Below are 16,631 nucleotides of genomic sequence, written 5' to 3'. Positions count from 1 at the left end.
GGTGCCTACCCGTCTCTTCTTATCTGCCTGCCTTTTGTAAGATTCTTTAGCCTTGAGTAAGTTTTCTTGAGCCTTTTTATAGGAGTTCTTCAACTCCATCACCATGTCAGTGACTGCAGGTACTTTTTCATCATGTTTCCCAATCATTAAACTTGGATGTCTTCCTGAATTTAAATAGAACGGTGAATACCCAGTTGAGTCATGTACTGCATTATTGTAAGCAAACTCTACAGTCCATAAGATATCCGACCAGTTCCCATCCTGTTCCAACAAATAGAGTCTCAGATACTGTTCCAACTCTTGATTGACTCTCTCCGTCTGACCATCGGTTTCAGGATGGTAACTGGCAGAATACCGTGTGTCAATACCCAAGTTGTGCATACATTTTTTCCAAAATTTAGAAATGAATTGGGTTTCTCTATCCGAAATGATTATTTGTGGAATCCCATGTGCTCGAACTATGTGCTGATTGAATATTTGAACTAACTGTGGTGCTGTAGGTACTGTCTTTAACGGAATGAAATGGCCCATTTTGGAAAATGAATCCACTAATACCAATATGACTGTGTGTCCCTGACTAGATGGTAGATCTACAATCAAATCTAAAGACACTGTGTGCCACGGATAGGGTGCATTAGGCAGGGGTTGTAATAACCCCTGTGGGGCTTGTCTGCTAGGCTTCCCTTTTATACAAGTTTCACAAGTTGAAACGTACTGTCCCACCTGAGCCGCCATGCCAGGCCGCCAAAAATTTCTTCCAAGCAACTCCAAAGTTTTCCTGATGCCCTTGTGACCCGCCAAACGATCATCATGACATCCTCTCAGCGCTTTTGTCTGCAGGTCTCTAGTGGGAAGATACAATTTTCCATCATAATACGGAAGACCTTCTGTAATTGTTTTCTTGACATCCTCACCGACCCAATCTTCCCATTTTCTGTCTGAATAGTTCTCTCGAATTTCCTTGGTAAACTCTTCTAGATGGACAGCTCCTACAATTGTGTTCAAAGGTATGATGGGTTCCACCTTAGTGACTCTCAATTCTTCTGACGCATTCATTCTGGATAAGGCATCTGCTTTTCCGTTTTTCACTCCTGGTTTGTACGTAATCACGAAATTAAATTCTGAAAAGTACAATGACCATCTTAATTGACGTGGGGTAAGTGTTTTAGCTGACTTTAGAAACTGTAAGTTACGGTGATCTGTGAATACAGTCACGCAATGCTTGGCTCCCAATAAATAGTGTCGCCAATCCTGGAAAGCTTCTTTTACAGCCAACAGCTCTTTATCCGCAATTGAATAGTTAATTTCTGGTTCCTATAGTTTTCTTGATCTATAAGCCACAGGATGAAGTTGTCCTGTTAATTTGTCTCTTTGTGACAGTATCCCTCCTGTAGCAAAGTCCGACGCATCAGTCTCCACGAAGAAGGCCTGTTCGGGGTCAGGATGCATCAAAATTGGGGCTGTAATGAAGGCTCTCTTTAGGAATCGAAACGCTTCTTCAGCCTCGTTGGACCAATCAAATGTATTCCCTTTCTTCAAAAGTTGAGTGATAGGGGAGACCTTAGCAGAAAAGTCAGGAATAAATCTTCGATAAAAATTGGCAAAGCCAAGAAAGCTTTGTATTTCCTTCACATTTCTTGGTGAAGACCAGTCTTGGATGACCTGCACCTTTGCGGGGTCCATAGCTACTCCTTCAGCTGATATTACGAACCCAAGAAATTCCACTTGCTCTGCATGAAAGGAACACTTTTCCAACTTGACAAATAGATGGTTCTCTAATAATCTTTGTAAAACTGCTCTCACATGTTTCACATGGTCCTCCATGCTGTTCGAGAAAATCTAAATGTCATCTATATAAACGACTGCTACACGATCCAGAAATTCTCGAAGAACATCATTTACTAGATGTTGAAAAGCCGCAGGTGCATTGCTTAACCCATAAGGCATCACCTGATATTCGAAAAGGCCATATTTTGTCCTGAAGGCTGTTTTCCACTCATCACCTTCAGCCACTCTCACCAAGTGATATGCCCCTCTAAAATCAAGCTTAGTATAAACTTTAGCTCCTTTGACCTGAGCCAGAAGTGGTGATATAAGAGGTAACGGGTATCGATTCTTCACAGTAACCTGATTCAACGCTCTGTAGTCAATACAGGGGCGAAGAGTTCCATCTTTTTTGGGTCGGAAAAATAACGGCGATGACACTGGCGATTGGGATGGTCTAATAAACCCGATCTTCAAATACTCGTCTAAGTATTCCCTGAGATAGACATTTTCTGCTTCTGTCAGAGCGTAAATGCGACTGCACGGCAAAGTGGCTCCGGGCTCTAACTCAATCTTGCAATCGTATTCTCGATGCGGCAGAAGCTTCTCAGCATTTTTTTTATCGAAAACACTGGCCAAATCTTGATATGCTTCTGGAATTTCTTGTGTTTTCAAGACACATACGCAATTGGTGAGTTGAGCCAATTCAGTGGCTGGAGTTCCTTCTGACCTAGTGTTTGTTCCAGAGAAACAATTCTTTTTACAATGCTCAGAATTCATTTGAACTGTTCTTCTTTCCCAGTCAATAGTTGGGTTGTGCTCAGTCAACCAAGGTAATCCAAGTATTAACTGAAATTGCGGAGCATCAATGAGATTGAATCTAATATATTCTCGATGACCCTGTAACCCAACCAACTCCAAAGTCTCAGTTTCATCTGTAATGGGACCTGAAGTGAGATTGGAACCATCCACTGCCTTGACCACTTCAAAACACTTCTTTTTGATAGCTTTTACTCCAATTTCTTTAGCATAACTCAGATTGCAAAAATTGCCCGTTGCACCAGAATCAATCATGACTGACACGCCAGTAACCTCTTTAAGTCCAAATTTTATTGTAAGTGAAACTATCAAATGCGGAGCCGCCGATTGTAGAGTATTGACTAATTGTTGATGTTCCGGAGTTGACTGTTCTTTGTTTCCCACCAGGGCAACTCCCTCTACTGATGGGATCTGTCTTTTAACCCCAAATTGGTCTTGGGCTTCTTGGGGCAGTCCTTTACAAAGTGTCCAGAATCTCCACAATACATACACAAATTTTTTGTTCGCCTTTTTTCTCTTTCTTCCTTAGTAAGAGGACCTGTTATAGACCCTATCTGCATAGGTTCCTCTCCACTGGCTGCGTCAGTCTTGTTACTGTCTGCCTTGATGCGATCCAAACGAGGAACAAAAGAACGAAAGTCCTTCTTCCTTCCCAATCGTCTTTCATATAGTCGATGATCAATTTGAAGGACTAGATCAATCAACTCAGAAATATCCTGGGGTCTCTTGGGTATTTGAGCGAGAGCATCCTTTAATTCATCTTTAAGACCTCGGTAGAATAAGGCTGAACGTTTTTCCTCAGGCCAGTTGGTCTCCACAATTAGTTTATTAAATTGTGCAATATAAGCTACTAAGTCACGACTCCCTTGTTTAAGGTCCAGCAGTTCGTTGTCTGTAGCTTGGTTGGCGGTTCTTCTGTCGAAAATTCTCAAAAACTCCTTCTTGAAAAGCTTATACAGGGCTGGGTCATTACGAGAGATCAAAGTCATTGACCAGACGGCGTCATCACCACTCAAGTAGGACAGCACAAATGCAACTTTTGCCTGTTCTTCCTTAAAAACTACAGATCTACATAGAAAATGCAAGGAACACTGGGTAAGAAATATCTGGGCTTTGTGTGGATCCCCATTAAATCTCTCAGGATTAGCTAATGGTACTATAGGAGCAACCGAATGAATAACTTGTGTTGCTACCTCTGCCGCTGATCTACGATTTGATTCTAACCCTGGTAATGGAGTGGTTCCAACAAGGAACTCCTCCATTCTAATCTCACCCCTAAGACTCCGATTCTCATCAGCTGATTGAGTCAATTGGTTTTGTAACCCTTCAAGCACTCCTGCCAAGGCCTTTAAATCGAGACCCTCAGCCATATCGACTCAGGTGGATTAATGGCACTTCAATCTGTCAAGGTACCAAGAAATCCACAGGAGCCGATGATGGTCCCAACGCCCCGCCACCTCAGTCGCCACCCGAAAGTTACTCAAGGTAACGACTAAAGCGGGGGGAAAGGGGAAGTGGAAGAGAAACAAGAGAGACAGCCTTGGAAGTAGATGGTTCTTCACACCATGGTCTTTGTGGCATCTTCTTAACTGCACCTGGATGAGAGACACAAATGTAAATACAACCCACACTGTTCTATGCTCGTTATTATAACACAATGCTTGATTTACCCAGTAGACCTCAAGCTATTGCTTCTCCCTTTTTGTTGTTTCTGGTGATTTGTTTTACAGCATCTGTATTTAGGGGAACAAGAGCATTTAGATAAACATTTCTACACTAGTAAACAATGATTTTCTATATACCTACTGAACTACCCTTTTTACCTTTTACTACAAATAATAGCGTATAGCTCAACTGTAGTTTTCTTATTGTCTTGGGGAAGAGTTATGAAACCCTCCTAAGATTCTCCCAAAAAATATAAAAATAATAAATATGTAATAAGTTTGAATTCCTTGGTTGTCAAGTGACTGAGTCAAATGTATGATCCCAGCTCCGTGCATTATATACAAGAATACAGTCACAATACCTCAGTTGCTCTAGGAAGGTGAAACAGAAATACCGCTATCTGGAACACGAGGGCATAAAGACAACGATTGTGTTACACGAATGTTCTCCTCATTCGCGCTGTCAAAACTCTGATTTTCCTCGTCAGGATACTTGACTCCCACGTTGCGCATGCGTGAACTGACCAAAATAGTAAAAATAGTTCGTTTTCGTGAACATAGAAGAAAACTAACTCTGCGCTATGAGGAGACGCTACACTCTCACAGAGGGCTACAGTTGAAGTGCGCAGTTCCTTCTTGGAACGCGCACCTTGAGCTCCCTAACAGTCGCGTGAGGGTAAACACTAGACCGCCAACCTGCCTTCGATCTGTCCTCACCTGCGCAAACATTTTCCTCACCAGAGTTTTTTATTATTTTCACGCATTGCCTCAATAGAAGTTTCGACGCCAAACATCTTCTTCTCCAACGCGGATACCTAGTTTGTTTTAACGAAGGTTTGTAGGTTTTTACGCTATATCTCACTATGTGTGAAGTCGTAGCCAAAGTCTTGACAAGTGGCCCCACAATGTCCATCCCTACCCATTCAAAGGGCGTTCCAACCACTGGAAAAGGTTGGAGAGGAGCTTTGACCTTCCTCCAACTCTTACCACTTGCCTTGCAAGTTTGGCAATACCTGCAATGTCCATCTGACTGCCTTCGCATTTGGGGCCAGAAGAAGTGGGTGCCAAGCCTGTCAAAGGTCTTGTCCTTCCCCAAATGTCCTGCCAAAGGCACGTCATGAGCCAGACCCAGTAGGAAATGCCTGAAGCGCTAGGGTACCACCAGCACACTGGCTGACCCAGGCTCAGTGACCTTAGGCTCACTGTACAGGAGATCATTCTCCCAGTAGATCCAATGTGATCCGGACTGATCACGAGCTGCCTGGTCTGCAGCCTGCCATTACAGACCCTCCAGAGAAGGGCACTCCTTCTGTTCCATGCAGAATTCCTCCCTGGTGGGAACTCTTCTTGCTGTCAATGGGTCAGCTCAGAGATGTCCCCAGTTCAGCTACCTGCTCCCCTGTAGGCTCCGGGGCATCCCCCCCTGCTTCCTCCCGGTCCGTGGGAACTTCAGGGGCCGGTTTCCCGCACCCCTTGCCCTTTCTCTTGGCAGGGACTTGGGCCACTGTTTCAGGCTCCAAGTTCTCTTGATCACCCTCTCTGGCCACCATTGACCAAGTGGACACGCACGGCCACTCTGGCAACCCAAGCATCTCCAAGTGAGACCTGAGCTCAACATCCTTCCATAAGGACTGCTGCAGGTCGTTACCTAGCAGACAACCTACAGGCATGGAAGGACTCTCAACCACCCTCAAGGGACCTGAGACCCCCCCACTCGAAGGGAACCTGCGACACCAGACACTGGCACTCTGAATTGTCCAGGATAAGGGAGTTACACTCCTAAAATAACCCCTGCTCACCCCCTTGGTAGCTTGGCACGAGCAGTCAGGCTTATCTTAAAGGCAGTGTGTAAATCATTTGCACATAATCAACAGTAATAAAGTGTAAGCACCACAAAAGGACACCACACCAGTTTAGAAAAATATCCAATATTTTTATATATTTAAGACAAGACCAAAAACTATAAAAATCCAAAATACAGTACTTAAAAATCTTCAATTATCAAAATATGCTTGAAAAATAGTTCCTTGATGTAGATAGCTCCGAACGGCATCGTAAGCAAACAAATCCAAACAGTACTGGCTGACCGTGGTGTCGCAGGCCAGCTACGGTGTCGGGAAGACCCGCAAACAGTACCTTTTAGAAATGCAGGGTGTCGGCAACCTCTCGTTGACCTTCCGAAAGCACGACGTCCGCAGGTGTCGGTTCGGGAGGTCAGTGCAGGAGTTGTAGGGGCCCTTGAAGTCACACGCATTGCAGGTTGAACTCTCCTCTGTTGAAGTCAGGTGCACTGGCGTCGGCAGGCATCGGGTGCTGCGTTGCGAAGTGCAGCGGTGCAACATGCAGGTGCCCTCAGGTCACCGTGGGAGCAGTAGCTCGGTGGTGGCGTCAGATGGCGTGGTCGGTGAGACCAGGTTGGAGGTGCGAGGTGATGGCCGTGCGCGTTGCGGTGCTGGCAGGTCACGGCGCAAGCAGCGGCATGGTCGTGGCTGAAGGGCTGTCATCGGCTGACGAACTGGAGTCAATGGTGCCGGCGTCAGTAGGCCAAGGCTGCGGTGCGGTATGAGGGTGGTGTGTCATGTAACTTTACGAGCGATTCCCCTCGAACCACGGTGCAAGCAGCGGGGTAGATTTTGGTGTGGAGCTGCATCGTCTGGGATACCAAGGCGTATTCGCGAGGCAGTGTGGAGTACGTTGCCCACAGGTCGCGGTGCGAGCAGCGGCTCGGTGGCGGCATCAGCAGGCTTCGTCGGTGAGACCAGGGTCGAGTTACCGCAGTGCCCTTTGTGGTGCCTCCAGGACACGAAGTCAGCAGCGGCGTCGTAGACGGCGTCGGGTTGCTTTTTCCTCTGTTGCAGCACAAAACACACAGTTCCCAGTGTTGAGGGCAGAAGAGCTTGAAGACTTTGCTGTTCCTGAGGCTTCATGAACAGGGGGAAAGCTCTACCTCAAGCCCTTGGAGAAACTCACAAAAAGTAGATTGGAGAAAGTTCAGTCCAGTCCTTTCACTGCCCAAGATAGAAGCAGCCACTGCAGGGCCCCCATATTTATATCCCAAAATCCTTTGATCTCTTAGGCAGAAAGTGTCTGTGCCCAGCCAGAATCAGTTCTGCCTTTTCTGGTGTGACTTCCTGGCAGGAGATGGAGACGGCATGGTCAGAGGCAGACCAGGCCCTTTGAGGTTCAAGGAAATCATTGCAGCCCAGGTCTATTCAGCCCTTTCCTGACCCACCTAAAGTATATGGAGCCACTCTTGCTCCCCAGCCTTCTGTCATCTAAAACCCAGACAGGCAATCCACATTCCAAGCAGAGGCACACGGGATGACTGAGCAAGAAAATACCTACTTTCCAAAAATTGTATTTTCAAACACAGAATGTAAAAATCACCTTCACTAAAAGATGCATCTTTAGATTCTGAGTTCAGGCATACTAAACTTTATTTTCCTACCTAATTCCCCGGGCCAGTTATGTTTATAAGATGTTATAAACAAACTCCCCATTCTGTCCTATGGGGAACAGGTAGCCTCGCAATAGCGAAAAATGAAATTGGACGTAATTCACTATCAGGACATGCCACACACACACCAGGGCATGTCCTACCTTTCACATACACTGCACCCTGCCCACAGGGGTACCTTGGGCCTACCTTAGTGGTGGCTGACATGTAAGAAAAGGGAAGGTGAGGGACTGGCAAGTGTGTGCACTGGCCAAGTCGACATGGCAGTTACAAACTGCGCGCAGACTCCGCAATGCTGGGACTGAGGTACCTTTTCCGGGCTACTCACATGGGTGGCACAATCAGCGCTCACCCAGGCCCACTAGTAGCATTTAATTTACAGGCCCTGGCACACTCTGTGCACTTTACTAGGGACTAACAAGTAAATCAAATATTCAATCATAGAAACACCAATCCATAACACAATTTACCACAGTAGCACTCATACTTTACCACTGATCAGCAGTGAGAAAAGTGTGCAGAAATACTACGCCAGCAAAAACAGAGTCAAAACCGGTAGGTCAGAAAGCACAAACTCAGGGGAAACACGCCAAAAGATGCCAAGTCTAACAGTGACCAACTCCAAAACCCTTGCATAATGATGTAATCCTTGATATTTCATGTAACAAAATACCTGTTTACAGTCTATATCACAGTGTGATAACAATTCACCATTAAAGGCCTATTGCCTTTACCAAATGCTTTTCCCGACAATTTTAGCCAGGTCGATTGCCTTTGCTGGAACTTTTTCATAATAAACAGATCAGACCTATGGCAGAACTTGTACTGGTGAACCTATCAGCCTGATTGCTTTTGTCATTGGTCTGTCACATAACCAGATCAGGCCTATTGTGTTGAGTGTAAGCTTTCGCACAAGGCAACCTTCAAGCATACGTCGTATCATTGCAAATATACACAACATGACAGTTGGCAAAGCAAAAGGCTTTCTCTGTTAAGTGGGTTTAACATTGATTATCATCTTGCAAATCTTCTCTCTCCACGATTTATTTGTCAGAGCGGATAACCAACACTTTAAATAACCAATTAATTGATGTGGTTCCATGGTATATGATCCCTGTCTGCATTGTTTAGTACAGAGCAATAACAATCAACAGTTAAACGGCTATTGACTTTAGCATATGCTTTTCACAATAAACATGTTAAGCCTAATGCCTTTATCACAACTTGTCTATTGATCGGGTAACAATAAACATCTGTCATTGCAGCACCAAGATGCCCTTCAGTGTGAACATGCACTTTACAAATACACGTGCTCTGTTCTGTTAATAAACAGCTTTAATCATAGGCCTGACACCATAACCAACTCAATACAGCTGCATTGAGCACAAGGTTTCCCTGAAGGCAAACAATCTAATACAAGAACTCTTTTTGAGTGGAAGCACACAACGTCTGACCAATCCAATGCAGACTCAAAAACACCAGCACGTGGGTGGAGCCTATACCTCTCTCTCTGTAAGACTTCTGTAAGCTCTTTTTCTATTGATCACATAAGCTAAAGCCACAGCTGCACTGTCAAACTCTTTGATGGCCATCTAATATTTTCCTAGATGAATGCATTTTATTAACTCCAGCTGTAGAAAAGTTTTAAGCAAAAGTTTTCTTTGTAGTATCAGCTCACACATAATTTTACTCATGGCTGCAGAGCTGCACCAAGAGTTCAAAAATAGACAGAAAATCACTATTGAGTTAAAAATTCTGTGACGCTCCATCACAGTGGATGAAGGCAAATCCAGAATTATACTCAAGATACAGCGGCAAGTATGCAAACAAGTGAGGCACTGACAAGGACCAAGGCAAACAGTTGAGGATCAAACTCAGCATTTCCACTACACTCCGAGATGGCCACCCATATCCCTTCTTTTTCAAGTCACAGGAGGACATGCTGGGTGAGCAGATAACATAACAAATAAAACCCACTGGTGAAGTGTAGATAATAAAATGTGCTTGAATCACGAGTCTGGAAATGAACGAAATTAAGGAAATAATAAACAACACTGTATACCACTTTTTTCATATAAATGACTCTTAACCCACCTGTGAACCCAGAATGACTCTGGTCCTACTCATGACTTGTGTGATGCCTCTTGTGCTGATCTTCGTCCTCCTGAAATATGGGCCAAGTAACATCATCATTTTACCCAGAGAAAGATCACTGTGTGACTCTGAAGGGTGGCTACAAGATATCAATCACATCAATCAATCAATAAATCAGGGGAATTGTAAGCACGCTACTCACCCGTGAGGGTCTCAAGGCGCTAAGGGGGTGGGGGGTCCGCAGCTCTGTTAGTCCACTGCAGATTTGTCAGCCGGAGAGCCAGGTCTTGAGGGTCTTCCTGAAGGTATTCAGGGAAGGGGCGCGTCTGATGTCTGCCGGGAGCTCGTTCCAGGTCTTGGCTGCAATGTGAGAGAAGGATCTTCCACCTGCTCTGGGGTTTCGGCCAGTGCGAGGTTGGAGGATCGGAGGTTTCTTTTGGGTACGTGGAAGTTGATTCTGTTGTTGAGGTGTTTGGGTCCGTAGTTGTGTAGGCATTTGTAGGCGTGAGTGAGGATTTTGAAGGTGACTCTTTTCTCCACAGGGAGCCAGTGGAGTCCCCGCAGGTGTTGGCTGATGTATTCGTGCCGGGGGATGTCGAGGATGAGTCTGGCGGTGGTGTTCTGTACTGTCAGGAGTTTGCAGAGTAGGGTCTTGTTGATTCAGGCGTAGAGTGCTTTTACATAGTCCAGTCTGCTGGTGATCAGTGCCTGGGTGACTGTCTTCCTTGACTCAGGGGGGATCCATGTGATGGTCTTGCGGAGGATGCGGAGGGGGTTGAAGCAGCTGGAGGTGACGGCGTTGATCTGACGGTTCATGGTGAGTGATGAGTCGAGTACGATGCCGAGGTTTTTGGCATGGTCTGAGGGGGTGGGTGGGCTTCCGAGGGCGGTCGGCCACAGGTTTTGTCCCATGCTGAAGGGGTGGTTCCGAGGACTTCTGTATTCTCGGCATTGAGCTTCAGGCAGCTGTTGGTCATCATTACTATAACGTCTTGCATTCCTTTCTGGAAGTTCAGTTTGGCGGTGGTGGGGTCTTTGGTGAGGGAGAGGATGAGCTGGGTGTCGTCAGCGTAGGATACGATATTGAGGCCGTGTTGTCAGACGATGGCTGTGAGGGGGGCCATGTAGATGTTGAAGAGGGTCGGGCTCAGTGTTGACCCCTGTGGCAGGTGATTTTCGTGGCGTCGGAGAAGAAGGGGAGCAGTCTGATCCTTTGGCTCCTTCCGGTGAGAAATGATCGGATGCAGTCCAGGGCAGTTCCTTGTATGCCTGTGCCATGTAGTCTGATGACTAGTGTGCAGTGAGAGACGGTGTCGAAGGCTGCTGACAGGTCGAGTAGGATGAGTGGCCTTTGTCCAGGAGGGTGCGGATGTCATCTGTGACGGTGAGTAGGGCAGTCTTGGTGTTGTGGTTGCCTCGGAATTCTGATTGGGACGGGTCGAGGACGGTGTTTTCTTCGATGACATCAAGCAAATTAAGTTCAGAAAGTGTTCAAACAGAACCAAGAAGGCCAGAGGACTGTGCCATGTCAGTGCACTGATTACATCTACAAGGAAAGGGATTACTTCGGCCCCATACTCCGATTTAATATTAAAAATCTCTTCAAAAACAGGAGGGCGAGTTACACAGTGCAGTAGATGCTGAAAAAACAACTGATTTGCAAAGTCGAGGTTTGCTCTGAAGTCATTCTGTATAGCTCTTTAGACAGGGTTGGTGCATTCATGATGTGACTCACGCGCTCGCCTCCACAGACTACATCCTCCTTGGGGACCTCAACTTTTACCTGGACTTCACCAAACCCACCGTATAGCACCACGCCCACCGCTACCCTTGTAGAAGCTGGAACAATGTCACTGAAGAACAGCTCACTACCACCCTCAGCGAAACCCCTGCCCCGACATCTACACATGCCAACACTGCAGCACGCAACCTCCACCGATGGATCTCCAACTGCGCCAACACCTTGGCCCCCCTGAAGAAAGCCCCAAGCAAGCGACACTCCAAGATAGCCATGTGGTTCTCTCCCGCCCTTCATGAGTCCAGACACACATGTATATGGCTCAAGAAGAAATGGAGGAGAGGCAAAGCCCCCGGAAGACCACTCAGCCTTTAAGATCACTGTCACGCACACCACCACCTCATCAACAACAAAGAAAGCAGCCCTACAAGAAAGGTTCAACGTCAACGCACTCAACAGCAAGGAACCTTTCGCTGTGGTCAAAGAATTCACCAGACCCAGCACAGCAGCCATCCCCCCTCCCAAGACCTCTGCAACAACCTCGGCACCCACTTCCACCACAAGATCAGGGAGATATACAAAGCTTTGACAGCTTTGACAGCCTCAATACCCAAGACCCTTCCACCCCATCCGCAACCACTGCACCCCTCGTCGCGGGACCCCAATAGACTAGACTCAGCTGGATCCCCCTCACAGAGGACGACACCCTCAAGATCATGAAGAGCACCCACTTCGGAGCACCCTCGGACCCCTGCCCGCACTTCATCTTTTACAGAGCAGGCATCACCATCACCCCTGAATTCTGTCACACCATCAACTGCTATCAACTCCGCCACCTTCCCAGAAGACTGCAAACATGCAGATATCAACTCTCTGGTGAAGAAACCCTCTGCCTCAAGAACTTCAGACCCATCTTGCTTCTCCCCTTCCCAGCCAAGGTCATCTAGAAGGCCATCAATGCCCAACTCTTCGAGTTCATCGAAGCAAACCACATCCTGGACCTCTGACATTCTGGCTTCCAAAGCAACCACGCGATACCAAAGGGGATGATGGACGGAGCGTTTAAGCAAATCAAACACTCACCCCAAGTCAAATGATCTGGGTTTAATCCATCATCATTCTTTAGCTCACTCCACCACCCCAGTTCAGACATGGCCATATGCAAATCAGTCTGACCCTTTGCCTCATGGGAACAGTCCAGCCCGAACTGCCAAGCCATGTCTTCCCTGGACCGGAAACAAGCATCCTGGGACCGGTTTCGGGTTCATAACCCTCATCAGCCAGGCTATCTTGAATCCAGTGGCAAAGTGAGCAAGAGACCCACATCTGGGCATACCCTGTCAACTTAGGGCGAACAAAGCGATACCAAAGGGGATGATGGACGGAAAGCAACCACAGCACCGAGACCGCCCTCCGCACCGCCACAGACGATGTCCACACCCTCCTTGACCGAGGTGAAACTGCAGTGCTCATCCTCCGAGACCTCTCAGCAGCCTTCGATACCGTCTCTCACTGCACATTATGCATAAGACTCCACGACGCCGGCATCCGTGAAAAAGCCCTAGAATTGATCCACTCCTTCCTCACCGGCTGAACACAGAGAGTCAGACTACCTCCGTTCCTCTCGGAACCCACAGAGATCCGCTGCGGAGTGCCTCAGGGCTCCTCCCTGAGCCCCACATTTTTCAACATCTACATGGCCCCACTGATAGCCATTGTCAGGAACCACGAACTCAACATCGTCTCATATCACGATGACACCCAGCTGATTCTCTCCCTCACCAACGAACCAACAGTCACCAAGAACAATTTTCACAACAGAATAAAGGCTGTCGCCACCTCGATGAAGAACAGCTGCTTCAAGCACAACTCAGAGAAGACCAAGGTCCTCATCATGGGCTGCACCCCCTCCACCTGGGATGACTCCTGGTGGCCCGCAGCATTTGGAACCTCCCCCACAACAACAGACCACATGTGGAACACCAGCACCATCCTGGACTCCTTGCTCACCACGAGCCACCAGACCAACGTCGTGTCATCATCCTGCCTTCACACGCTATGCCTGCTCAGAAAGATCTTCAAATGGTTCCCCACCGAATCCAGATAGGCTGTCACCCACGCACTTGTCAACAGCAGAATCGACTATGGCAACACACTCTAAGTCGACATCACCCAGAAACCAGAAACCGTAGACAGACTCATCCTCACCATCCCCTGCCACACTCACATCACCAGCCACCTAAGAGACCTCCACTGGCCACCAGTAAACAAAAGAATCACCTTCAAGCTCCTCACACACGTCTACAAAGCCCTACACAACACGGGACCTGCGTACCTCAACCACCGCCTCGCATTTTACGCACCCACCAGACACCTCCACTCCACCCAACTGGCCCTAGATACCGTCCCATGCATCAGCAAGACCACAGCCAGAGGAAGATTCTTCTACCTTGCAGGAAAGACCTGGAACACCCTGCCTCTCCACCTCACACAATTACCGTCACTGCCTCAATTCAGGAAGGACCTCAAGACTTGGCTCTTCGGCTGAACCACCGAGCCTCGATGGACCTGCTGCTCTTCCACCCAGCGCCTTGAGTCCCTAACGGGTGAGTAGTGGCGCTCTACAAGACACTGATTGATTGACTGAGTAATGTTGGTACTATACAAAAAAACGGTAACATAACAAGCCTTAAGGTCAATCTGAGTCTGGTCAAGAGAATCCTATTGTATGAGCCAGAAACACAAATATAATAAGGTTCTATTTAAAAAGGTTTTGGGGCTTAGGTTCTTAGAGTTGTTTTACCCAGATCAGATATCACACTTTCAGATATCGCTGCAGCCAGAAACTAAGGGGCATATTTACAAGATAATGACGCAGCGCGGTGCTGCAAGCCATCTGGCTGAGCTGAGTTGCGTCATTAGGAAAGTGCAGGGATGGGTCGTATTTACAATGATGCAACGCATCCCTGTGCTTTCCTCTGCGCTGGCGCGCAATAGGCTAACAAGCACCAACGCAGGCACCCTTTGCAACATGGTGCAAGAGTGCCTGCATTGCAGGGATGATTCTTTTTTGGACAAGAAGGGACACATTCCTGTAAGTAAACAATCATTGATGGTGTTTTCCTCCTTCTATGTAAAAAAAATGGGTGCCAGGGCGCTTGTCAGGAGACCAATCCAGCTTGCACCACCCATTGCCAATGTCAGCGCTACCAATGACAATTCTGACTTTTTATACATTAAAAATGACTAATACCTGCCATCCAAGCTATTCTTTTATGCTTTGGGTGGCAGATATTAGTCATTTTTGATGTACATAGAATTATTGAACAACTGTTGATGTGTTCATCACAAAATTAGATTAGCAGCGCCACGATGCGGCTGGCTGTTATAAGTGTGCGTTTTGACAATTAAGTGCTGGTGCGAGCACCGGAAACCATCGACTCAAATTAAGCACTGACTTTGGTGATCACAATAATTCTTATGACACTCACCTCTTCATCACAATCATGCCTGGCTTCTAGCAGCTTCATGGCAGAAGCAGGACTTTTCATGTCGACGATAAAGATAAGGTCCATGACATTGCAGCCCCCGTGATGAGGGCTCACGCCGGCTGGACCCTCATCAGTGGCATACTTGACAAAGTAGCTTATTGGTCTGATCCTAAGGCTGTCATTGTTTGTATTTTCATGATTGGTTGAAGGTTGAGATAATGGTTTCTGTTTTGGACCTCTTCGAGGAGGCCATCATCGGTACCCTAAATGGCACAGCCATCATTGATGGAGAGAGAAACTGTCACGCGGGGTTTGTTGCTAATTAAGTACTCAAGTGCAGGGACAAAGGTGATGAGGCTGCAGAAGGTGGGCAAAGGCTTTGAGGATGAAAATTTGGCAGGTATCTCATACACCATATATTTCACAACTTTGGTTATTGAATGCATAAATGCATCACAAGATGTCACATTGAGGTGGGCTGCATTGGCCTGTATCAGACTAGAATCTGTGTCCTTTACCTCCTCTGCCAGGTGTTTCACTATATGTACAATGTGTAGAGGGTCACTTTAGGGGCTACCTGCAGGTGGAACCAGAGTGCCATTATATTCAGCAAAATCTGTGCTGTTCATGGTGACTGGTGGCAAGAGGTTAAAATGTCACTTACCCTCTCATGGCAAAAGTCCTGCAACAGCCCTGACAAGACAGAGCAGCAAACACAATAAGATGGAGCGCTCAGCCCTCCACAGGGCTTGGTCGCCCCACTCACTGCTGCCGCTCCTGCCTGCCTTTGCCGCCTCCTGCCTGCAGATTCCTTCGCTCGCTGCCCGCTGCTCCTGGGAATTTCCCGCTGCTCCTGGGAATTTCCCGCTGCCCGCTGCTTCTTGGAATTTCCCGCCGCTGCCTCCCTGCGGCCCGCCCCCCTGTGATTCCATTCGCCGCCCCGCTCCCGCCACACAGCTGCTCCTCCCTCCCGGCTCCTTACTTATGACGCCCCCAGAGCGACCGCGCAGCGGACGCGCGCAGCGGGAGCGCCGATTGAGCGCCGAAGGTGCGCCAAAGGTAAGCCCGTCTGCGCCCGTCCGCGCCTGGACCGCGCCCAGCGCCAGACCCCCTGGTCCTCGCCCTCGCCAGCACACCCTGCACATCTACGACGCCAAAACCCTCCACGCACTCAACGCCGGCCGAAACACCGCCTGCTACCGAGCCACCCCGAGACGCACCCACGGACCCTTCACCTGCCTGACCTGCCGCTTCACCGGCCTCCGACCCAACACCGCACCTGCTAAACCGAGCCCCAGCAACAAACACCTGATGTGCATCCTGCTCAACACCCGCTCCGTTCACAGGCATGCCGTCGAACTCTGGAACCTCCTCGACTCAACAGCACCAGACATCGCCTTCCTGACGGAAACCTGGATGAACGCCTCCTCAGCGCCCGACGTCGCCAACGCCGTCCCAGAAGGCTACAAAATCACCAGGAAGGACCGCGTCAACCAGACAGGAGGAGGCATCGCCATCATCCACAAGAACACCATCCGCATCACGACCAACTCCGATGACACCTTCACCTCCGCCGAACACCTCCACTTCCAGATACACACCTA

Source organism: Triturus cristatus, chromosome 9, assembly GCF_964204655.1.
Source record: "Triturus cristatus chromosome 9, aTriCri1.1, whole genome shotgun sequence".
NCBI classification, from domain to species: Eukaryota; Metazoa; Chordata; class Amphibia; order Caudata; family Salamandridae; genus Triturus; species Triturus cristatus.
Note: the sequence above shows the minus strand (reverse complement) of the source record.